The 25,861-nt window shown below is 39.9% G+C and overlaps 1 long non-coding RNA gene across 1 annotated transcript in view; it reads right to left on the reverse strand.

The window, feature by feature from the left end:
• LOC120542736 overlaps window positions 1-20,031 on the reverse strand; it is a 117,234-nt gene extending 97,203 nt beyond the window's left edge. Inside the window, exon 1 of the long non-coding RNA XR_005636225.1 lies at window positions 19,801-20,031. This is a non-coding gene — a long non-coding RNA (uncharacterized LOC120542736). The remainder of the gene's footprint in view (window positions 1-19,800) is intronic.
• Window positions 20,032-25,861: the final 5,830 nt, after the last annotated feature.

Genomic DNA, 25,861 nt, shown 5'->3' on the forward strand with positions numbered 1-25,861 from the left:
AGCTTTGAAAGCCATTAGAGTTTTCAAGATGTTTGTTAATGCTGTACAATAATGAAAGACACAGAAAGGAGTGTATGGAACCACAAGTGTATGCCCTGTATAATCATGAAAAAAAACTGAAGTTAGTAAACAAATTACAGTTGGTGACCATATACTGTAGGTCATCATGATCTCAAAATTAATACAATATGACTTTTGAAGAATAGAAGAACACTATCTTATAAAGACACTGACTTTAGGCATTATCCATATTTATATTTAGTCTGAGGTAGAAGGGATGGGACTTTTGGTAGAGGAAGTGACATTAGAAGTCCTGTGGCTGATATGTAGGTAACAGAGGAGGAGTTTTAATAGCATCCTCTAACACTTGGAGGTGGTATTACTGACCTCATCATAGCCTTGTGGTTTTTCTCCACTGTGGTTGTGTGTCTGACAATGCCTACTCTAGTGAAGATGTACAAAGGACCTAGTGAATAACACAAACAGGGAAAAATTAACCTCCAGGTTGAAAAAGTGTACCTCATATTGTGACCTAGACGGCGGCTGCTGCATACTCCTCAGCAGCTGCACGCAGAAACTCTGTTTAACACTAGAATTACCAGAGCCTACGAAAAAACTCGTAATTCCGTCCCACCTTAAATCGCTTCTTAAAATCGTTCACAGCTCTCCACCAGCGTCTTTTGTCATCTAAATGTGCTGATAAAAATCAGGCTGCAAGCAGCCGGCTATTCCATCCCCCCACCGACTTAGAACGTGCACAAACTTCTCCCAGCTCATGCCTTGATTGATTATCTGGGAGTGAAGTGGAGTTTTAGAGTGGAAAGAATAGATCATTATTTGGAATACACGCATTTCACGTGTGTTCCGTTTCTACAGTAATCCGTGGAAACACATTTTTAAAACAGAAACGTTTTTCATATTGTAGTAGTAAATGACAAAATGTAAGCATAAACTATATAATGTATGAAGCCTAAAGTCCAAATATCAAACACTTTCACAAAAGGTACACATATAACAGAACAAGTATGCTTTTATTCAAAAATATAACTGCAGAAAAAAGCCACCTTAGCATGCCATATTGACACGTACGTATTGCAGCTGACACGGTAGTATAATGGTATCAGCCGCTGACTAGTATCCAAAAGCTCATGAGTTCGATCCCACACGGCTCAGTTTTGAGAAGTAAACTGCTCTTATTCTTACTATTTTAGAATAAAAACATGCATTTGATTTCAATGTGTAACAGCCAGTAATTTATGATACTTGTAAAGGTTAGTTTTTTTTTTATTCACTTTTCATTCTCAGTCTCAGTCGTGTTCAGGATCCTTCCCTACCCCCCATCTGAGAATGCTGTTTTCACACAAAGATGCGCGTGGCTCTGCAGTGTACTTGTGACTGCATTCTCGTACCAATGCTTGCGAACTGAAGAGCCTGCGTGCACTTTTCGTGGCATTACACGCCTATTTTTGAGCATGCCCTGTCGCCAAACACAGGAACATATGTTGGTGTACAAGAATAAAAAACAAGTGCACTTTTATTCTAGACTATAAGTGAAGAAAAAATAAAGCAAGTTACAGTAGGCGGTTGATACGACAGCTTGCGTGGTGCAATGCTAAGAACTGCTGATTTCCGATCCGTGCTATATAAAATAATCACATTCAAATATTAACAATTTCCACACACCCTTCCTACATTCAAGACATGTGTACTTGTTGCAGTGTTGACATCTCTCTGGGCTATGGTTCCTATTACACTGAATGAGCACCTGACATTGTACTTTCTTCCCTATATAAATAACATTCGAGTATAGCGCGTCTCCAAATAAATCACATTTGAGTTATAGCGCGTCTTTATGTGAAAACAGCATTGTCAGATTGGCGACTGAGAGAATGGAACTGAATAAAAAAAAAGACTGAAATCAAATGTATGTTTTTATTCTAAAATAGTTATGTACATGCAATATTATTTGAAAACGAACAGCGTCAGATTGGGCGCATATTCAAACCCGATCTGACGCTGTTCGTTTTCAAATAATATTGCATTAGTGCGATGATGTTTTTACATATATTGTCTCTTTCATTCATCTTGCGGTTTGTAATCAGTGACCGCGTGTTTTTTCCCCGATCTTGCCAGTTCGCACATGTTGCTGTATGGTGCTGTTTCTTTTGTACTCCAGGACACACAGAGGACAGAACAGTACAGAGCAGTAAGTTCAGTGCTATATGCAATCAGACAGACAAACAGGCAGAGAAGGCACTAGATATATAAATAAACAGGGAAGGCACTGTATAATAGATATATAAAAAACAGCTAAGGGGATAGATATATAGATAGGTAGGAAGGAAAGGCACTATATGATAGGCAGACAGGGAAGCTCCTATATAATAATAAAATTACTGTTATTACTATGTAGATAGACAGGGAGTTCAGCGTCAGCGTGTATTCAAACCCGATCTGACGCTGTTCGCTTTCAAATAATATTGCATGTACTTAACTATTTTAGATTAAAAACATACATTTGATTTCAGTCTTTTTTTTTTTATTCAGTTCCATTCTCTCAGTCGCGTTCACGATTCCCCCCCCAATCTGACAATGCTGTTTTCACATAAAGACGCGCTATAACTCAAATGTGATTTATTTGGAGACGCGCTATACTCGAATGTGATTTATATAGGGAAGAAATTACACTGAATGAGCACCTGACATTGTACTAGGAACCATAGCCCAGAGAGATGTGTACACTGCAACAAGTACACATGTCGTGAATGTAGGAAGGGTGTGTGGAAATTGTTAATATTTGAATGTGATGATTTTATATAGCACGGATCGGAAATCAGCAGTTCTTAGCATTGCACCACGCAAGCTGTCGTATCAACTGCCTACTGTAACTTGCTTTATTTTTTCTTCACTTATAGTCTAGAATAAAAGTGCACTTGTTTTTTATTCTTGTACACCAACATATGTTCCTGTGTTTGAGCGACACGGGCATGCTCAAAAATAGACGTGTAATGCCACGAAAAGTGCACGCAGGCACTTCAGTTCGCAAGCATTGGTACGAGAATGCAGTCACAAGTACGCTGCAGAGCTACGCGCATCTTTATGTGAAAACAGCATTCTCAGATGGGGGGTAGGGAAGGATCCTGAACACGACTGAGACTGAGAATGAAAAGTGAATAAAAAAAACAACCTTTACAAGTATCATAAATTACTGGCTGTTACACATTGAAATCAAATGCATGTTTTTATTCTAAAATAGTAAGAATAAGAGCAGTTTACTTCTCAAAACTGAGCCATGTGGGATCGAACTCATGAGCTTTTGGATACCAGCAAGCGGCTGATACCATTATGCTACTGTGTCAGCTGCAGAACGTACGTGTCAATATGGCATGCTAAGGTGACTTTTTTCTGCAGTTATATTTTTGAATAACAGCATACTTGTTCTGTTATATGTGTACCTTTTGTGAAAGTGTTTGATATTTGGACTTCAGGCTTCATACATTATATAGTTTATGCTTACATTTTGTCATTTACTACTACAATATGAAAAACGTTTCTGTTTTAAAATGTGTTTCCACGGATTACTGTAGAAACGGAACACACGTGAAATGCGTGTATTCCAAATAATGATCTATTCTTTCCACTCTAAAACTCCACTTCACTCCCAGATAATCAATCAAGGCATGAGCTGGGAGAAGTTTGTGCACGTTCTAAGTCGGTGGGGGGATGGAATAGCCGGCTGCTTGCAGCCTGATTTTTATCAGCACATTTAGATGACAAAAGACGCTGGTGGAGAGCTGTGAACGATTTTAAGAAGCGATTTAAGGTGGGACGGAATTACGAGTTTTTTCGTAGGCTCTGGTAATTCTAGTGTTAAACAGTATTTCAGTGAGAAACAAACACACTTTAAAACGCCCTGTGTGGGATCAGCTGCACGCTTACCACGTAATGTACTTGTCATGTGATGTTTAGACCATTTAAAGCTGAGCCTTCACTTACACTTTTGCTCTCTCTCCTATCCTCTTTTCTACAGACTGAGTCTGATCCAGCCGATGCTTCCCACTCACTGAACCTGTTTGACTAGGAAAGCTTTGTGCACTTTTAACCTGAAGAAGTGAGCTAAAGCAGGACAATGGCCGTGACACTTCTTGTTTGCAGTGTGCTTATCTGCTGAAGAGATACCATATTTTAAACAATGCCTTGAGACTGTTCCTGCCTTTTCAACAATACAGTTATTTTATTGGACTCACCTTCTTGTCTTTGGTGCAACTCTATGACCCAAGCTGGTTTATTTGGTTTAAAATAAATTTTTCAACAAAAACACAAGGACACTCTAGGAAATATATTAAGGCTACATTTTGCACATTACAAATTTCTTAAAACAAGAACTGTAGACCCATGGAATAAATTACCACATAGTGAGAAAGAGGGTAGGACTTTAGGAAAGTTCAAATCTTGACTCGATGTTGGAGAGTCAAGGAAAAGAAGATTGAAAAGCTTGTTGGTCTGGATTTCTTGTTATGATTTTCTAATGATCATTATTATTACAATGTCATGGAGTGGGACAATGGCACAATGGTTATTGCTGCTTCCTCGCATATACACAGAGCTGGCTCTAGCATTTTTGCTACCCTAGGCTAAGCTGTTAATGGCGCCTTGCCACCTCATTTTGCTTTGAGTGGAATCATCCCTGCCAAACCTGTATATAGAAACATGGAGACACAAGAGAGGAGACAGCACTGATGATAGTGAAATAAGGAGGATTTGGATAAAATATAGTGATTTGACAATCTCTAAGGTTAAGGGGGATGTTTTATTTATTTTATAGCAAAACTCTCTCAAAAAATGTGCTCTTCAGGTGGAAATATTAAAGAAAATGCACATGAATTGATATGATTTATTTATTTATATTTAACATTTCTCTATAGAAAAGAGAAACACATTTCTTTCACATAATCGATTTATGATTTATGATCATCACTAAAGATGAGGTAGACAATAGAGTAAAATAAAAGGTTGCTAAAGCAGTTGCCGTATTGTAAATAAACCACTAGAGTGAAGAAAAAAATCTCATCAAGAAATGCATTGTCATTCAGAAAGCTGTCAAGCATAATGAAGTACTTGGAAAGAGAAATTCTTTTTATTTCGAAGTGGTGTATTATCTTAACCTTTTGAACTCTCCTTTATTATCAGACTTGATTTTCATTAAACTGTACAGTAACATGCTACCTTAACTTCAATACTCTGTTCACTTTGAAAAGATTTTGAAAAATATGTTTTAATCCAGATTCCACATGCCTCCACATGGCACTTCCTAGTATATATATCTGCAAGTCGGGATTCTGGAACCTCATAATTAGCCTTTTGGACCCACTGAAAGCCTAGAAATTCGTACTACCAAGGTGAAATAGGAGGCGGTAAGTAAAGATAAAAGAGACCAGAAGGTGAATTTTCCTTGTCAAAGCCTAGTTATCTTTGTAACTGGAGGCTCAGTCCTATCATACATGAAGTCCAAAAACGAAAACCAAAAGTTATAGTCAGAATTTTGTAGTAATAAAGTATTTATTTGGAAAATGCAACCAAATATCACACAAACCAATGTCTGTAGTTTCTACTTACAATCTCAGATAACCAGGAAGTGTTCAATGTCAGCCTTTATGTCATAAAAATTGTTAAATATAAATTGAGGGACATTATGCTAAGATAATATAATGCCATTAGTGAGACCACATCAGGAGTGTTGTGTGCTGATCAAACTGTAAAAAAGACATCGCAGCATTTGAGGTTGTGCTATTGAGAGCAACCATGCATTCCACATGTCCTACTTTGACAGACTTATAGAGTTAAACCTGTTTGGAGACTCTCGGGGGACCTAATCCAGGTCTTCAAAATTGTCAAAGGCATTGATAAAGTAGGTCCAGCAGAATTCTTTCAATTAAACAGCAAATCATGTGTGCAAGGACACCAATTGAAATTAAGGTAAAGTGCATTTATGACTGAAGCACTTCTTTTTGCAAAGAGTTGTGGGAATGCTGAACAAACTATCGAGTCATATAGTTGAAGCAGAAACTTTATCAACCTGTAAGACGTATCTTGGTGAGATACTGGGATATCTTAGCTATTAGCTAAACAAACAAGCTTCAAGGACTATATGTTGTCCTCTTGTTTGCCAATTTTTTTAAGTTCTTACGTTCTATGTAGCCATGTTAATGACATCATGTGCTGCACACTCCAAGCATTCCCTGGATATCAGCTGTCTGTAAACACTTCACAGGTTTGATTCTTGACTAGCACCAGCTCGCCTGGCAGCGAAAGGGAGTGTACTCTTAGATGAGCCTTGGGAGGATTCTAGAAAAGAGGCAGGAAGCATTCTGAGAAAAAGGATACAAAGAACCCAATGAGCAATTAGATCTTGTGTTGGTCTTAGTGTTGCTGAAGAGTTGATGGTGAATACTGGGAAGTGACCAGTCTTTGATACTGACAGTGCTCACAACCCAGGGGGGGACAAAGTTTCCCTTTGAAGTGGAATACCCTTTGCACTCAGTGTTCATAATCAACTAGAATGGCAGCGCTGGTCAGTAACAGGGGTGGTGAATTGGCTCATATTGTTCCATCATGTTGTTTAAATCACATGAAACAATAGCTATTTTAGTTTTGCACACATAGCACCAAAGTGTGTCAGAAGTAGGCAGGTAGTGTGCCTTCTGTCATCACTGGCCATTGGACCTTACTTTTACTCTATGTTAATTAGTGTTCTTAATTCTATTTTCTAATTAATTTTGTCTTTTTTCTCTTTCTTTATTATGTAAAGCACTTTGAGCTACATCATTTGTATGAAAATGTGCTATTCAAATAAATTGTGTTGTTGCTGTTGTCTGCAGGTAGTATATCCGTGCAATTCATTTACTTAAGAGGTGCATGCCTTAAGTAATAGCATTTTTAAAGCTAATTTATTGTATATTCCATATATAAGAGTTAGTATTCAGCTAGTTCTGCCTCTTGATTACCAAGAGTAACACACACTGTGGAATGAGTTTTGAACTGGTAGGAAATAACTAAATCACAAAAACCACAATCCAAATCACCAGCAAATGCAAATTTATAAGGAAAAACAAGTGTTCCAAGCCTCCCGATAAACAGCTTCCACAAAAATGAATTGAAAGAACACAGTATTATTACTGTTTGTGTTTATTTTCTCTTTCCTACTGTGATAAGAATTGCAATACTAATCCATCACATGCATTTGCAAAATTTACTTTAATTATACTTTCACATCTGCTAAAGTAAGTCTGCTTGTTTGCATAAAATTGGATCCACATGGAATTCAAAGTCACTTTAACTCTGTGCCCTTTTGTTCCCAGAAAAGATTAAATGGTTTCATCCTGATAAAAATCACTCCTATGCACTCAATATTTTTATTTTCTATATAAAATGTAAAATATATTTTACAATGTTTGCTCTAATTTTCTTTAAAAAATACTGTTGGGTAAAATATTGTTTGGCCAGGTAATAAAAATCACCTTTCTGTTGGTGAAGTGACACACTATCTCTGTAAAAATGTAGTCAAGAATGTTACATTAAAAAATTAGGAAAAGATGGGCGTAGGATGCATCCAACCATCTCCTTTCTGAATTTCTCAATCAAATTTAAGGTTTATGGATGCCATGGCCTATCTTGGGTGTAAGGCAGAAATAAACCAGTAAGGATGTTGGGGAGTATAATGTTATTATTTAGCAGAATTTTTAAAAAAGTATTGTTGCTACTGTTTGTTCTTTAACATTACAATATTAATGTATTAGGCCCACACGTTTGCATTAAGTAGGTGACAAGAATGTAAACTCTTTCAGCAAACATATGTTTTCAATTTTGTGAGTAGTGTACTGGCCAAGTGTGTGCTTTGATGTGTTTACTAACCTAAGAACTGGTTTGAATTGGCTAAATGAGTGTTAACATTGCACAAGATGCTCAGCAGTTATGAACACCTAGTTTACACAAGAAGTTGCCATTGTCTGATTTTACACATCTGAAGCACAGTTGGGACATGATCTGCTCACAAATAACACTATGAAAGGAGACCAAGTGTACCATGTCAGGAGCTGAAACACACCTTAGACCAGCGTTATGAGGAGCACATGATGAGCTGATGTCAGTGTTGTGAGTCACCTGAGCTATAGCAGCACAACCACAAGATGTGAGAGACATCTCCGCACTATTGCACATTAGGTGCTTCAGTAACCATACGATGTGAAAACTGTTAAATAGTCAGGTTGTATGGTGTGAATTGTCACACGCACTTATTTTGCTTCCTTTTTTAGCATACAACTTAATGTTAGGGAATATAATGACTGAATAGGGGGGCACTTGGGTAAAGGTATGGCTAGAGTGTAGATGACATATACCCGTTGGTCTATTGGAAGAGAGTTTGCACATCCAGGAAAAGGATTTATGTTATGAGGAGAAGTTGTTCCAGAATCTTTCCACAGTAAAACAAAAGAGCACCAGTTGATTTCAAAGGCACACTCACTCACTGCAGACCATTTTGTCTTTGAAATTTGGAAGAGCAACTACAATACCCAGGGACAAACCAACATACACAGACTTGCAAAGATTACATGCAAACACTGTGACCAGGCCTTAACTGAAAGCTAGTCTTCTGAAGCATGACTGAGCAAATGCAACTACTTTACCTCCCAAATTAATGATGTAGCTCTTTATTATAAAGTTTTCTAAACGAATATGAGTATGTTTGAAGCAAAGGTGGGTTGTGTGGTCTACCCACTATGACATGAAGCCTTAACCCTCAAAGCTGCTGCTTAAATCTCTGTATCGGGCTCACAATGTGACTGTGTATGCAAACAGTAAACAATGGCCATGTAACTCAACTTTGATAAAGTTAGCAGTCAGATGTCTAACTAGTATGTGGGAGGTTACTTTTTTATTTCCTAAATTTAATTTGAAAGGTGAAAAGTTTAATCCCACAATATTTTCCTTGTTCCTTTAAGCATCTGGTCTGCCATGACCATTTCTAATGGTCATTCATCTGTTGAATCTGACTCTTCTAGTAAGAGGTTCCAGGAATTCTAACCTATCCTAGTAGTAATGGACACCTGCCAGGAATCAATCCTAGAAAATTGGGCTGTGTAAGCTTCAACACACTGCTAAAGCGATTTATGTAGCTCAGTTAAATACACAGACAAGCAAAAAAAAAAAAATTCAAGGCGCATTTCATCTTGCTTGCATATCTTCTTATATAATACGCTACAGTGACTGTTCATTTGTCTGTCCAGGATTTTAAATCACCTGTTGCTCGCAAACTGTTTGAACTATTGACCTGAAATTTGTTACACATATACTACGTGACGTCTACTATCTGCTTCCAGGGTGATGATTGACCTCCAAGGTTATTCCTCTTTTTATTTTTATTTTATGTTATTACTTAACTCTCAGCAGCGGCACATGCGTATGGGCGCCATTCTCATCCCTACCACTTTTGCCGTCACTTCCCCTACCTCTTCATATCTTAAATCATTCTTGAGGCAGATTAAAGACTTAAGTGCAAAAACGAAAGAAAATGAACTAATTAATTACAACCCAAACCCTAAGGCAATCAGTTTTAACGTGAAAAGATGCCAATGAGAGAAGAGAAGAAGCGGGCTGCTAGGGTGGAGAAAAGAAGAGCTGCTCAGGAAACAGCAAGTGCATCAACCTCTGAGCAAACAAATGCTAAATGTACAGAGTATGAAAACTATGAATGCTCAAGTCAAGTGTATTCACTGCATGTTATCGTGCAGTGCGCCGTTACTGGTCATTGAAATAAATGAAAAAAGGAATAATTATAATAATGATAGACAACCATAATAACCTAGACAAGCAACAAAAACTTATTTCATGAAACATGACTTTATTTATAGTCACAAATCATTGTATTATTTTTAATTTATTGTCACATTTTATAATATACTAGCAGAATACCCGAGCTTCGCAGCGGAGTAGTGTGTTAAAGAAGGTATGAAAAAGAAAAGTTAAATTTTAAAAATAACGTAACAAGATTGTTAATGTAATTGTTTTGTCATTGATATAAGTGTTGTTCTCATATCTATATATATATATATATATATATATCTATACATATATATACACATACATATCTTCATATCTATATACATATCTACATATACACATATATATATATACATACCTATCTACATCATATATACACACATACATACATAAACACACACAAATTATATATATGTGTGTGTATGTATGTATGTATATATGTGTGTGTGTGTGTGTGTTTGTGTGTGTATATATATATACATACAAACATACACACAGGTATATATATGTGTATACATATGTATGTGTCTATATGTGTGTGTATAGCTTTGGTCACTGAGTGCAAGGGAAAAATAATAAAATATAGTCTATAAGTTATTAAACAGTAAAACATTAACGTTTTAAGCAGTACAGGTACATTGAGCACTACTGGAGTGGTTGCGGGTAAACTACATTTTAAAGACGGTGTAACAGAACAGGTAAGTAGTACTAACAGCAGCTAAAATGTATATGGATCATCTCTCAGTAGTAGAACCCTTTTGAAAGGCGCTACACGACGGCTGTGGTATAGAAATTACATTTTCTATGTGAACGTTCAAATTTCTGTCTCTGGTAATGTGCCTTACCGGCATTACCAGCAATTAAAGAAAATTAGTTTTGTGTCGTCTGCAGTGTTAAGAGAGAAAGGCTTTGGTTTGGGATAAAAGGAAAAAAGGTGTAAAGAAAGGAAAGTTGCCTTTTTCTTTTATATAGTATAGAGAGATGTGTTTGCTGACAATATGATCGCCTTTTGGGGACAGCCATTAATCGGCTGTGATGGCACTGTCAGTCCTCCACTCGTGTGCGTGTCTTCATAATCCGAGCTGACAACCTCATAATCGTATACGTGCAAAAGAAAGTTCGAATCGCCTTAATATTACTTTGCCGCGGTGTTTGCACTTGTCTGGGCTATAGCTCAGGGGGAGGATGAAAAAAATTAAAAGTGCTCACTTTGACTTAAGGCAGAAGCGCAGTCAGCATCTCAAAGGCCGGCACAGCTATGCACGCACGCCGGCTGCTCGACTTTTGCTGGGCAGGAGACCCCAGTTTTTGCAGACACGTTCATGATATCAAAAGTCTCAGCGCTCTTTGGAGGTCATTCATATATATATATATCAAAATACCCGCGCCTCGCAGCAGAGAAGTAGTGTGTTAAAGAAGTAATGAAAAAGAAAAGGAAACATTTTAATATAAAACGTAACATAACTGACATTGTCATGAGTGTTGCTGTCATATATATGCCTGCCTAAATAAGTCACCCTCGCTTCGCTCTTACTTTTTTACCATTCATTTAATCATGGCTAGTGGCGGAAAAATTATTAAATGGATGGAGGATTACACTGAGTATGGCTTTACCAAAACAATTATTGATGGCGAATCGATTATTCATAAAGCTTCAATTGGTGATCTGTTTTTCTGTGTTAACCTCATATTTTTTTTTCATACTTCTTCTCAAACCAAGGTGGTGCGAGGGTAAAATGAATTGGGATGCGTTGATCAATGTAATCGATGTACCAGGAAATCATGCATTGAGAAAAGTTCCCCTTTGCTTGTAATGCAAAGTGTGATTAAATGCATTATTTTTTAACGCGTTATGGAGCACATGCATCGAAGCTTCTCAGCTGTGCTTGTGCTAAGAAAAGGAAGGATTTTAAAAATAACGTAACACGATTGTCAATGTAACCTTTTGTAAGTAGTGCCTGGAGGATTCAGTGTGGAGAAACTCTAGAGACAGCATGTGTATTAACTTGTGGATTTTTCTGGGAGTATTTGGTGGCAGTGTGACGAAGTTGCTTCGAAAGACGGCGTTAGCCGCGGAGCTCAGCTCAGACCGAAATGAGGTAAATGGGAGGGGTGATGATGACGTGACTCCCCCACCCGCCTTAAGTGTGAATCCCCCACAAACACAGTCTCTCGGAATTTGCATAAGCACAGCCCTTCACCTGCAATTTTAACTTAGTTACAAAGTGATCAAAACTCTCATTTATATCCTGCGTCCTCTCATTAAACTTGTATCCTACATTACCTGTGGGCATGAGAAACACCAGCGGCAGCCTGTCTATGAACTTAATTTAAAGTTTAGGTTTACACCTTGCTTTTTTTCCGAAGTAGCAGCACTCTCAATTATATAATGCATGTTTTCTTCAGCGCTTTTTGGAGGTCTTCCTGGTTTTCTACGCACTGTGTTGACAGTCAGTTCACGTGATTACATGGAAGGCGTGATGATGTCACACGAAACTCCGCCCCCCATGGCTTTCGAGCTCAACTCCATTACAGTAAATGGAGAAAAATACCTTCCAGTTATGACCATTACGCGTAGAATTTCGAAATGAAAACTGCCCAACTTTTGTAAGTAAGCTGTAAGGAATGAGCCTGCCAAATTTCAGCCTTCTACCTACACGGGAAGTTGGAGAATTAGTGATGAGTCAGTGAGTGAGTGAGTGAGTGAATGAGTCAGTGAGTGAGTGAGTCAGTGAGGGCTTTGCCTTTTATTAGTACAGATGTATGTATTTGCATATTAATTAATTTATTTATTTAGTTTAGCATAGACCACAGGAACACTAAAGGCTGATCGGAGTTCTGTTCTGGTGTCCCAAAGAAAAGCCACAAAAACAATTCAAGGGCTAGGAGTAGAAGGATGGCTTAGGATGAGGGTCACTGTATGGAGTGAATGAGGCCAGGGTCTTGAGATTGGGGGATAAGAAGATTAATGCTTGGTGGTATTGTGACATGACTTGGTGTCATGGCTTCAGATCTGTTTTGGGAGATCCTGAGAAACATCAGCTTTCAGGCATTGTCTTTCTTTTTGACTGCCTTTTTATTTTAATAAACACAACCATTTTTTTAACTTATGTGCTCCTTGACAAACTTGTTTCTTACACCCAGTCCCTACAAAAATAATGAAAAGCTAAATGGATATTCTGACAAAAAACATTCTTAGCAATATCAATAGTTCATTAGTGAATGGCACACTAAAAGTGTCAGATATCAGAACATTACACAAAGAGCCAGAGCTAGAACCACATACTTAATATACTTGATAAGGAAAGATTGATTTCAAACTTACCTTTTCTTTCTAAAATACTTGAAAAACTAGTCAGCTCTCAGCTTTAGTTTCTCCTTACAATTAATTTGACAAATTTCAGTCTTATTTCCAACATCGGTTATAGTATAGAAACAGCACTAACCTGGAGTGTAAATGACAATCTGATATCCTTTGGTGAATGAAATTCCACAATAATTATGCTGTTAAATTTAAGAGCAGCTTTTGAAAGAATTCACCATTCTATTCTATTACTTAAGCTGAAAAATTAAATTGGTTTAGCTCATATGTTGAAAAATTATGATGTTTCCTAAATATGCAATATACTGAAAAAGTAATTTGTGCATTAATTTCCAGTAGGGTTGATTACTACAATGTATTATTCTCTATTAGTTTATATCATTCTTTGTGTAGCTGAGTTAATTCGAAATGCTGCTGCAAGAGTCATTACAAGAACTAGAAAGTATGAACACATAACTCCAGTTCTCAGGTCCTACCACTTAAGATTAAGATTAGATCTGATTTCAAAGTTCTCCGTTTAATTTATTAAGCTTTGAATATCCAAGGCCCTACTTACTTATCAGAACTTAACATTTCTTACAAACCAGACTTTAAGGATTAATAAAATAACATGGGGAGATCAAGCTATTAGTTGTACAGTGGTACCTCTGGTTTCAACCATAATTCGTTCCAAAACTCTGGACGCCTGATTTGGTCACGACCCGAACGTAATTTCCCCATAAGATTGTATGTAAATACAATTAATCCATACCAGACCATACAAACTGTATGTAAATATATATATTTTTTAAGCATGAAAATGCTTAATTATACTATAGAATGCACAGTGTAATAGTAAACTAAATGCAAAAACATTGAATAACACTGAGAAAACCTTGAACAACAGAGAAAGCTAACATTGTAAAAGTTCCACTAGACCCTTACAAACCGTTCGCTGTAAACACTTTTTTTATGAGTTTCAAGCACAGGGAAAAAACAATTAAATGCCACTTCTCTTGCGAAACTTTTCAAACCATCCTCTACTGGCTTTAAATTCCTCACCTTCGCCACTCGAAAAAGGATTTTTTTTCAGCAAATCGCCATGAATCTTCCTGGCTTTCTCGCATATGATCACCTCGCTTACGCTATCCCCTGCAAGTTGCTTCTCATTCAACCACACTAGCAACAGTTTTTCCACCTCTTCCAGCACTTGAGGTCTCTGCTTGGTTAACATTGTAACTCCTTTTGCAACATTAGCTGCTTTGTTAGGCCCTGTATACTTAAACAAACAAAAATGGGAAACAGAGAATGGGAAATCATTGGTGCATATGAACCGGAAGGGAAACTGGCCGCCAGTGTTTTTGTTCGCCACCAGAGTGTGTGGTCGTGAACAGATGCAAAGTTTTGGCAAACATTTTGATCATAACGCAATTTGTACGTGTTCGGAAACGTTCGTGACCAGAGGTTCTAGTGTAGTTCCCCGAAACTGTGAAATAATCTGCCTGCTTATATAAGTGATGCCCCTTCAGCTTTTAATTCCAGGCTGAAGAGGCAACACTTTAGTCCAGCATACCCTGATTAGAGCTGCTGATTATCTGTCTGATTTTCTGTTAGTTATTTGTACAAAAATTAAGTAATACAATATGTATAAACCATTGCTAACCCTAACTAGCTGCTTTCACCCCTGTGCTTTATAGACAAATGGGATTGCAAAAAGAAAGTGTGTACCATGTACTCGCACAGTTAGATTTTTCCTGGTGCAATTCCACATACATATATGGCAGTGAGCAGTGATCAAAATGTAGTAAGAGAATAACAATGAGTGGTAGCAGGACACAAATGGAAAGAGTCTTCTGTAAGCAAGAGACACCTTTGTGGGCAAAAAACAAATCAGTCATTTGAAACAACGCTGTTTTCCTTTGGCTAGATGAAATATTGCAAAGGGTTAGTATAATGAAGCTCAGATGGAACAAGCCTGGGCCATGAAGGAGGGATAAACTCACAGTCAGATCACAAATGAATGCACCTGAAGTGACAGAGTTCTTCTTGGGCACAGCTGGTTGCTTTCTTTAGAGTAGCAGACCTGTGTTTGCTTTGTAGGAGGTCCTGTGAAGGAACTGCTGCCTGAGTGAAAAGAACTGGGTTGCATTATTGAAGAGAAGACTACAACTTTCACATTGTTTCAAAGTTTGCTAAAATAGCTATTAAGATAAGATGAATAGAGTGATATGCAAAGATATAATTATTACTGACAAGCAGTGTTGGGCACAACACATTAAAAGTAACATTGGTTACGTAATCTGATTACTTCTTTAAGTAACAGGTAACTTAATGCAGTACTTATTTTATTGAAGTAAAAATACCTGCATTACTGAAAAAAGATATGCATTATTACTGTGAGACATAATTGAAAAAATATGAATTAAAAAATATATATAATTTTTGTAATTTTTAAAAGTCAGGGTTAAAGGTCATTATGATGACACAGAGGTACAGTCAACCCTCGTTTATCGCGGTTAATCCGTTCCAGACTCTGCCGCGATAAATGAATTTCCGCGAAGTAGGATTCTTTATTTATAAATCGAATATTTTCACAGTTAGAGCATAGAAAACCTGTTTACGACCTTCTAAATACAGTAATCCCTCCTTGATCACGGGGGTTGCGTTCCAGACCCCCCGCGATAGGTGAAAATCCGCGAAGTAGAAACCATATGTTTGTATGGTTATTTTTATATATTCTAAGCCCTTATAAACTCTCCCACACTGTTAACATTATTAGAGCCCTCTAGACATGAAATAACACCCTTTAGTCAAACGTTTAAACTGTGCTTCATTACAAGACAGAGATGGCAGTTCTTTCTCACAATTAAAAGAATGCAAACATATCTTCAAAGGAGCACGTGAAGAGCAGATAATGTCAGAGAGAGCGCTAGCTAAGAAAAGCAAACAATCAAAAAATCAATACATGCTTTTAAGTATACAGAAGCACCGTGATAAAGCGGCATTTTGTAGAGGAGCGTCCTATCTTCTAGGCAAACAGCCACTGTGTAAACAGCCCCCTCCGCTCACACCCCTCCGTCAGGCAGAGAGAGTGAGAGAGACAGAGAGAAGCAAACAAAACAAGCGCCACGCGGGAAGCATATCTTATAGCATTGAGGAGTTTTAGTTAATATGTAATACATGCTCTGATTGGGTAGCTTCTAAGCCATCCGTCAATAGCGTCCCTTGTATGAAATCAACTGGGCAATCAAACTGAGGAAGCATGTAACCTAAATTAAATGACCCATTGTCCGCAGAAAGCGGCGAACCAGCGAAAAATCCGTGATATATACAGTATTTAGATGTGCTTACATTTAAAATCCGCGATAGAGTGAAGCAGCGAAAGTCGAAGCGCGATACAGCGAGGGATTACTGTATTTGAAGAGAGTAGGACAGGCAGTTGTTAACAGATATTGGGTACAAAGCTGATATACAGTATATGCAGTCTGTGCATCACAAAACCAGAATACAAGTACCCTGAAAAGGGAAATGAATATCATGCCTCTGTCTGTTGTTCTTATCCATCATCTTGACATATACTAAGTAGTAGAAATCTGTGTCGTTAGAACTGTGTCCAAGTCCTGGGGCCTAATGTATAACGCCATGCGTAGAATTCGCACTATAACATGACGTAAGCACAAAAGCCAAAATGTGCTTATGCACAGAAAAATCCAGATGCAGGAATTTGTGCGTACTTCAACTTCCATGTTCTTCCACTACATAAATTCCAGTCAGCGTGAAAAGTAACGCATGTGCACGCGCCTGCTGTCCCGCCCCAATTCCTCTCAGAATTACGCCTCTTTGAATATGCAAATCAATATAAATAGACCTTAAGCTCAGCGTTCTGTGAAAAAACAATGGGAAAAGCACGGGGGAAAATATAAGAATTTCAGTCAATACCAGGTGGAGGCAAAGGAAAAACATACTATTTGCTGATTTAAACAGTGGTATAATCAACAAAAGGAAGTTGATTGAGTGACATAGTGTGTCGAAAAAAACACAAAAACTCAAGTTCACAAAGTCGCACAGTGTCAAAATAAAAAATCAGTCACATATCAAAGTCGCCATGAAAAGGCAAGTTGTAGCCCACCGTCTGAGCTTATTAGGGTACAGACAAAAAAAAATAGGCACACAGTGGGAAAAAAGCACGAAATGTCAACTTTAATCTCAGAATTTCCAATTTAGTCAAGTAGTTTATTTTGTCATTAAAGTAGAACATCATAAACTTCATCTTAAAATTATTTAATTTACTAGTTTCTCAAATCCCATCGTAACTAAAGTAGCATGTTAAATGCTTTGTTTTGTATTTGATCTTCAATGTGCTCTATGTGTGTGAATCACTACGTGCTTCCGTTCTTTCTCTTTCTCCGACAGGACACAGAATCCATTACATTTGTGATATTACAGCTCTCTGAATAATTAAAATACTGAGATATATACGTGATATCATTTTCATGATGATTGGAATAATGCAGTGATTGTTCATGTCTCACACAAGATGCTGCTGCGCCATGCGCAATCTTCAATGAAATAATTTATTGTAGCAGTACTGTCTCTTTCAAACATACTAACGTCCAATTCCTGTCCTTACTTTTTTTTCCCCAAATACCCAATTGCCACACAATCAGCTCTGTAATAGACTTTAAGCCATCTGTAAGCTTACAACGACGATTTTTCAAAACTTTTAAGGAACATTGAAATATCTTTATAGTACGTGTTTAATTATTCTATCCGTCTGTCCTTCCAGTGTTGCACCAGCCTCAGTAAATATACAGCGGCACTGTGTCCTCACATGTTTAATTATTAACAATACAGATTATTTAAATAAAGTTAAAGTTCTATCTGTATAATATAATCAACATATTTTGCTGCGTTTCATCTTAAAAATGATATCGTCATCATATGTAAGTACGCGCTTTATAAAGTGGCTCAGGTTGTGTAATATTATAACTGTAGTGCAAGTTTACAGTGAGGTAATTGTACATATAAGTACAAACAGTTCTACAAGGAGCACTTGATTGAGTGTGTTTATAGTTCTTGGGATGAAACTGTTTCTGAACCGCGAGGTCCGTACAGAAAAGGCTTTGAAATGTTTTGCCGTGGCTGAGGCAGCGTATGCTTGAAGCTGTATACCGATAATTCTCTTTCCAATCAGCTGCTGCTGTGATTCACACTCAGACACAGTGATATAAATACTCCGAGTGGTGCAGTGAGAGTAATAAAAAAAGAAAAAGATGATCCACTGTGGCAACCCCTAACGGGAGCAGAAGAAAGAAGAAGAAGGTGCAGTGAGAGTAACAACGCTAAAGCAGTTATGGTATTTAGAATAGTTTGACCATTCCGTGGACCATTATATTGTTACAGGTTAATTACAATCAGATGTATTACACTAATAAACAATATGCAGTTAGTTTCAGTGTATTTATAAAGTCACGTCAGGAATGTGGTTCTAAGAAATAAAGGGTAACCACACAGGAACAGTAGCACTGCTTTGACGCTGGGTGCTGCCAGTCTTCAAAACTGACCGGAGAACTTGCGTATGACAGGGTATGAGGTACTGTGGAAAAGTGCGTGGCTTTACGCCAAGCGTAGGTTTTATACATTACGATTTGAACATGGAAACGTTCTTACATAACATTTCTGTGCATACGTACCGTTTATACATGAGGCCCCAGGTGAGTGGCATTAAAGTAACTGCCATACTGAAGAAAAGCATGCCTCATGACTGTCTTTGGTACCATAAAGATACCAGCTTACACTTTTGAAGCTTATTCCTGACACTACAAAAACATACTGTTATTTCGGGGAAGTTCTATAATATTGTGCATGAGAAAGAGTTTAAACATGTGCACGTCATGCAATCAAATAAAAAGAACTGAACAGACATTCTAAGTATACATTTAATCCTGCCTGTGCTGAAGGGTAAATTTAATCAGCCCAGTCTGGGGTCAATGGCAGCCTGTGATTATCATGCTAAGGCAAAGAGGAAACTTGGTGGGATGGCACATTGCATCTTTGCATGCCTCAGTTGCACAGTCAAGCAAAAAAAGAGTGTGTTGTGTACAGTCCAGTAACAGAAACCTAAAAACAAAGTGTCACTTTAGTTGAAAGAGTGTGATCTGGTGGCACCGATGCCAGTGTTCATACCGTGAACCTTTGGAGGCTCACATGAGGATGTAAAAAGGGGATTGCTGTTATTTACTTCACATGCACAAGAAGGACTAAACATATTTGTAAAACATAAGAACATGAGCACATTTTGATATGTTTCTGATCAGTTTCATGAAGGTCTGTATTAAAGAAAACTGGGCATTGATATGTGAATATTTTCATGCAAAAGTAATGCACTGTTTGTATTACATTACATTTTATAATACACATATGACATATTTAGTTACTTTTTTGTAAGTAATGAGTAATGTAACTAAGTTCATTTTAAAAGTAACATCCCCCAACAGTCCTGGCAAGATAGTCTTTAGTATTTTCAAACATTTTAAAACTCTATAAGACCTGCATTATCATTAATAAAAATCTGAGTAAAATTGTTGAGGTTTATTGATATAGCAAAAATTTAAAAAGCAGTCTATACGTGTATGAAGTGATTACATTGAAATTTTACTTACATTTACAAATTTTAGTAAAAAGCAGATCTTCTCTCTGTGCTTTATAAATCAGGCTCGTAATTTGCCAAAATGCATAACACGCTGGAGAGTAATGTCCGCTATTGTTGTCCATGTTTATCTGTATCAGTAACACTGAAAAGAAGTGATTATGCCATAATTCCCATTTAATGATGATGCTTAAGAGGCTCAGTGTTAACAGTGAGAGTTTTGTAAAACACAAATGAAGCCTCATTGTGATTGTTGATAACACAGAGTGACCTGTCACAAGAACATCCCATTTGATGACTCCTAAATTACATTGCATGTTATCAAGAAATCGATAAGCAAACACTCGTGCACTCTGACATGGTGACATGAATGCAGCAATCACTTACAGTCACAAAGCCCAGAGTATTGACTACCAGAAACAACAACAGTGAACTCAATCATACAGCCAGATTGGTACATGTGATCAGGCCTAGAGGACCTAGAGGGGCCTTTGTGCCAGCTTTTATTGTGCAAAGAGCTTTGCAGGCCTCTTCTTTCTATTGCTTTGTTAAGATAATCAGGCACGAATGACATTCAAGCTGCCAGAATGCTTCAGATGAAATTCCAGCTTCTAATTTTGAAGAATTGATTGTGAGTCACTCAGAATGAAGGCATCGAGTGAGGGCTGCAATGGCATTTCTTCCTCCTCTCACAGGTCTTTGAAGAAAATTAATGTTCACATTTTGTGCTAACAGCTTTGAGTTTTCATGAAGAATTCAGGTTGATTTCATTTAATGTCAACTTTGTAAAAGAAAGCCTGGTAGAGGAATGAGCTGGTTCAGAAAAGAATGAATAAATTGTAAACTACAAAAAAAAAAACAGAAGTCACATTTCTGGCATTCTGGTTTTTCAATTTAATTTGTTTTTGTATAGCACTTTTCACTGAGTACAGGCTCAGAGTGCTTTAAGAAGTTTGCAGGTAAGATTCATAACCTACACACTTAAAAAAACAAATTTGTTTAAAGGCACAATGGAATTTCTAACTGATTAACATAAATTGAATGTAATAGTGCATAACTTTTATTATTTTTGAGAAGAGAAGAAGACAAAAATTCTTGTCAGCGGCATCGCCGGAAAAAAGAAGCCTCTGGGAGTTCCACAGTTGGTTGCAATTCCAAATGATAAACAGAATAAAAGTTAAAGAGACTGAGTCCAACTGGATGCCCATCATCTCATGGGAATTCTACAGTATTATATACGACTGGGCAGTCTAATAAGATGATAAAATCCTTTCACCCTTGGATTTATTCTTGCATACAACAGCTCCCAAATAATTCATCCCCATTGTTATATTTTTTTCATTTAATTATTTTGTATGAGTTTTCTGCATATTGTTTGGATAAACTATGTGTCCTTTTGGGGGAATTTGACCTCATTTGAATCAGTTACTGTCCATAGCTTTTTGATAGAAATCTATGGAGTAAAGTTCTAATTTGTCTTCATTGTTTTATGACTGTATTTTTTATCATGAGCACCACAATTTTTTGTGATTCAGCATTTTGGATTTAATGGGGATTTAATTGAAAAGGCATCGGGGTCACATGGCATGTAACTTTCCCAAAGCAACCATATAAATGTTGATATGTGCATCACTTAGTTAACTGAAGGTCTAGGTGTATTTGTGATATTAAACAGACTTAGATTCATTTCCTGATTTTCATCACAGCGTTCAGGGTTTGGCAAAATATCATTTTCCAGCAATTAATCTGGCATATTTTCCTACCATGTTTCTTATCCCAATACGCTCTCATTAAAAAGACCCTCAGTCACTCTGCTGGCAGCACGCCCATGTAGATTAGCAGTGGCTCTAAGTGCCACAGTGTTTATGTTTATATATATATTTATATATGGGGTGAGCAAAAGTAGGTTTACAGACGTGAATATGCGAAACACAAAGTTTATTCTTGTATTATTATTTATTTATTAATTTGTATTATTATTTATTTCTTATACACAGCCTGTATCTTAAGTGCACTGTGCCATTGTGACATTCTTTTTAGTTAAAAAAAAGCTATTGTAATAATCACAACCTGCATGTCTTTTTCTCTACGGACAACTGTAAACCTGCCTTTGGCCACCCCTGTATATTAATTTCCTCATCATATTGTTGCATCAGCACTTAAAGATGTGCAACAATGGTTATGTTGCTGACGGTATCAATAAAGGACATTACCTTAAACCCATTTACTACTGCATCGCCTGTAAAAAGAAGTGAGAGTTATGCCTTTTATAGCTGTCTATCTATCTAATTATATAGTGCCTTTCATATCTATTGTCAAGGATGCCAGGGAGGATGACCCGGCCGGGACACCTTGAGGGACCGGAAGTGGGCATGCGCCCATCTGGGATCACGTGGGGGCCGCCACCCTGGTTGCTTTGGGGGCCACGAGTTGGGGCCTTGGAAGCTTAACCCTGTAGGGGCCCGTGGTCACCGCCAGGGGGCGCCCTGGTGCTTTGGGAGCCCTGGACCTCAGCACTTCCGCCACACCAGGAAGTGCTGGGGTTAAGAGGAGCAAGAACACCCGGAGGACTTCCGGCTACACAGTTGGTGCTTCCGCCACACGGGAGTGTGTCGGCAGAAGCTCCTCAGGAAGCACCTGGAGCCCATCTGGGCATGCATAAAAGGGGCCGCCTCCCTCCAGTCGATAGCAAGAGTCGGGTGGAAGTGGACTGAGCTCGGAGGAGAGGAGTAGAGGCGGTCAGAGGACTGAGCAAGGCATTGTTGTGCGGCCAGGACTTTAAGAGGTGATTGGTGCTGTTGCACTGGGTAGTGCACTTTACTAATATTGTAAATAGTGTAAAATAAACACATGTGTGGTGAAACAACATGTCTGCCTGTCTGAGTCCAGGATGTACCCCACAATGGCATCCCAGATAGGACTTCCTGCCTGAGATAAGGCAGAGACCCCAAAAAAATAATTTTGTGGGCAGTCCGGAACAGCAGGTTAGCCCGCGCACGCACAACCCCGCAGGAGCGATTCGCCTCACGGACCGCCACCGGTCCACCAACAGACCATATTCCCCTGGTGCGGAGTGACAATCAAAGACGTTGTCGAACTGCAGCGGGCTCCTGCAGGCCCGCTGTCGTGGAGGACATCTGGGACAGCAGCACGGCGAGGACGGCGCCCCAGAGAGACGGGATCCGGGAGGTAAGTGCCCTGCCCAATGGCGAACAGCCCTGTGGGGGCACACTTACTTTTTATGTTGCAGGCAGGGACTGCCCGGATCCACGTTGGTGCAGAGGTGGCAGCGCAAGGGGCTGCGAAGACGGAGTCGCTGCACCTCGACAGGCCGCAGCAGCTGGGAAGCTGCTTGGAGTGACGTCACCGCACCAGGAGAAACAACCAAAATGGCCAAGGACCAAAAGTCTCGCTCTGAGGCGGCACGGGATTGGTTGGTGTGTCTGGTGTGCCCGCCGATGATTGGATGGAGGCGGGCCTCAGATATGTCAATCCCGTGCTGAAGAAGGACCCGATGGGGCCGGAGGAAGGGCCCCGCAGGGAGTGGCCGGCGGATCTGCCTGACTTTAAGGTAGGGCAGCCGTCGGATAACCCTTTGTGCCTGCCGGCGGCTCTGCGTGAGCTGGAGGATTGCCTGCAGCCCGCAGAGTCGCTTTTGCAGGTAATACGCATCATCCGTAAGGAATTGAAGAAGCTGAAGGTGAAGGCGATCACGTCCGTGAAGACGCTGCGACAGTGGGGGGATCGGCGCGGTGCTGGAGACTTCAGCCGGAAGGACGCGGCAGGGAAGGTAAGTGAAGCCGTCCCCGTAAAGAATAAGGGAGAATCTGCTGAACTTGGCTGTGATACTAACGATCAGCATCGAGTACGCAGTTCTCCAAAAACGGACGCGGCAGGGAGTGCTGTGCGCAAGGTGAGGAGGGAGACATCGCAGTGGCTGGCAGGACAAGGGCTGATGGGTGCCCTGGGTCCTAGCGCCCTACGCTCCAAGCCCGCGGCAGTCTCCTGTCGCTCTGTAGGGATGCAGACGGGATTGGATCTGAGTGCTTGCCATGCTCAGACCCAGACTGTCACAGCGTCCCAGAGGAAAAGGAGGAATCGAGGGAAGAATGCCGGTTCCTCCGATACGGGAGGACGTGAGGCAGGCGGCTCATGTCCAGTTGCTGGCCGCCTTCTAGCAGGGGCAGAGGGAACCCACAAAGTCAGCGGGGAGGAAAGGTCTGCAGGCGTCCTGTCCCTTCCACCAACAGAAGGGACACGGAACCCACGGAGGGGGAGGCAAGTGCCGGGTGCTGGCCGGGGGGGGGTTGGCACTGCCAGTGCGTGGCACAAGGGGACGCCAGGGAAGGGTGTCCAGGCAGCGGCTCTGCCCCCTTGTTTCTGTTTATTGCAGGACCGGACCCTGGACGAGCAGCAGGACCCGCTTCGTTGGGAACCTGCCCTCATACGACGGGCCATCTGATGAGAGGACTCTCCGCTGGCGAGGGGGTGCCACCACGGCTGGAGGAGGGTACGAGGGAGCGAGTGGCTCCAACCAAAGGGGTGCGGAAACCTCGGAGGGGGTGCCGAAAGAGTGGGCCCTGGGGTGCCGGTAAGAGTGGGGAGCGCAGCCTGTGCAAGGCACAGGAGGACACCAAGTGGTGGTGTCCAGGTGGCATCTCTGCTCCTAGCCCTGTTGGGATAACAGGGCCAGACCTCGGCTGCACAGGAGTAAGACCCGCTTCGGGGGTAAGCTGCCCTCTCGGGACGTGTCGCTCCTCCCAAGTGGGCTTCGCTGGCTGTGGGGCACTGTCAAGGATGCCAGGGACGATGACCTGGCCAGGACGCCTTGAGGGACCGGAAGTGAGCGTGCGCCCATCTGGGATCACGTGGGGGCTGCCACCCTGGTTGCTTTGGGGGCCACGAGTTGGGGGTTTGGAAGCCCAACCCTGTAGGGGCCTGTGGTCACCGCCAGGGGGCACCCCGGTGCCTTGGGAGCCCTGGACCTCAGCACTTCCGCCACACCAGGAAGTACTGGGGGGAAGAGGAGCAAGAACACCTGGAAGACTTCCGGCTACACAGTTGGTGCTTCTGCCACATGGGGGTGTGTCAGCGGAAACTCCTCAGGGAGCCCATCTGGGCGTGCATAAAAGGGGTCGCCTCCCTTCAGTCGATAGCAAGAGTCAGGTGGAAGTGGACGGAGCACGGAGGAGAGGAGTAGAGGCGGTCTGAGGACTGAGCAAGGCATTGTTGTGTGGCCAGGACTTTAAGGGGTGATTGGTGCTGCAGCACTGGGTAGTGCACTTTACTAATATTGTAAATAGTGTAAAATAAACACGTGTGTGGTGAAACAACATGTCTGCCTGTCTGTGTCTGAGCTGTACCCCACACTATCTATCTATCTATCTATCTATCTATCTATCTATCTATCTATCTATCTAGGTATTTCTGAATCTTTCAAATCTGAAATAAGAAGTTCATGTAAATGTAGCTGCAAGTTAAAAACAGGTATAATTTTACTTTGGAAATAATTACTTTGTACAGGAGTTTACCAGTAATTAGTGACATATCCGTAACATGCAGGGAATTTTCTTATCCCTGGTTGCATGCAGTAACTTTTTCTGTGACATGGAAATGGCAAACATGTTTTACTTAAAGGAGACTTGCATGTAATTTGTTTGAATTGTTTCCTCAACTTAAAATATAATAAAAGTATGTGCCGATGACATTTTTTTACAGTACTACAAACAAACACAAAAGGATGACAGAAATGGATGAAAACTATTAAATTATTTCTGTATGTCTGTCTGACTAATACATGAGCGTACTAAATATTCTACTTTGATGGACTATTCGTCCGTTGTGACCATTAATTAAATGAAAGAGGTTTGTTAAAGGTATGCTGTGTTACAGTATGTTATTTAAAAGGTTTTGTACTGGGATGCTGTCTAGAGTTGTTTCCTGCCTTGTGGCTGGTGATCCTGGAGTAAGCTCTGGTCTCCTGCAGCCCTGAATTAAATTGTGATCAAACTAAAAGATGTGGAAATTCAGGGCATGGTGTGTAGGTGGGTACAAAATTGTCTCAAACACAGGGT

Source organism: Polypterus senegalus, chromosome 13 (assembly GCF_016835505.1).
Source record: "Polypterus senegalus isolate Bchr_013 chromosome 13, ASM1683550v1, whole genome shotgun sequence".
In the NCBI taxonomy this organism is placed as follows: Eukaryota; Metazoa; Chordata; class Cladistia; order Polypteriformes; family Polypteridae; genus Polypterus; species Polypterus senegalus.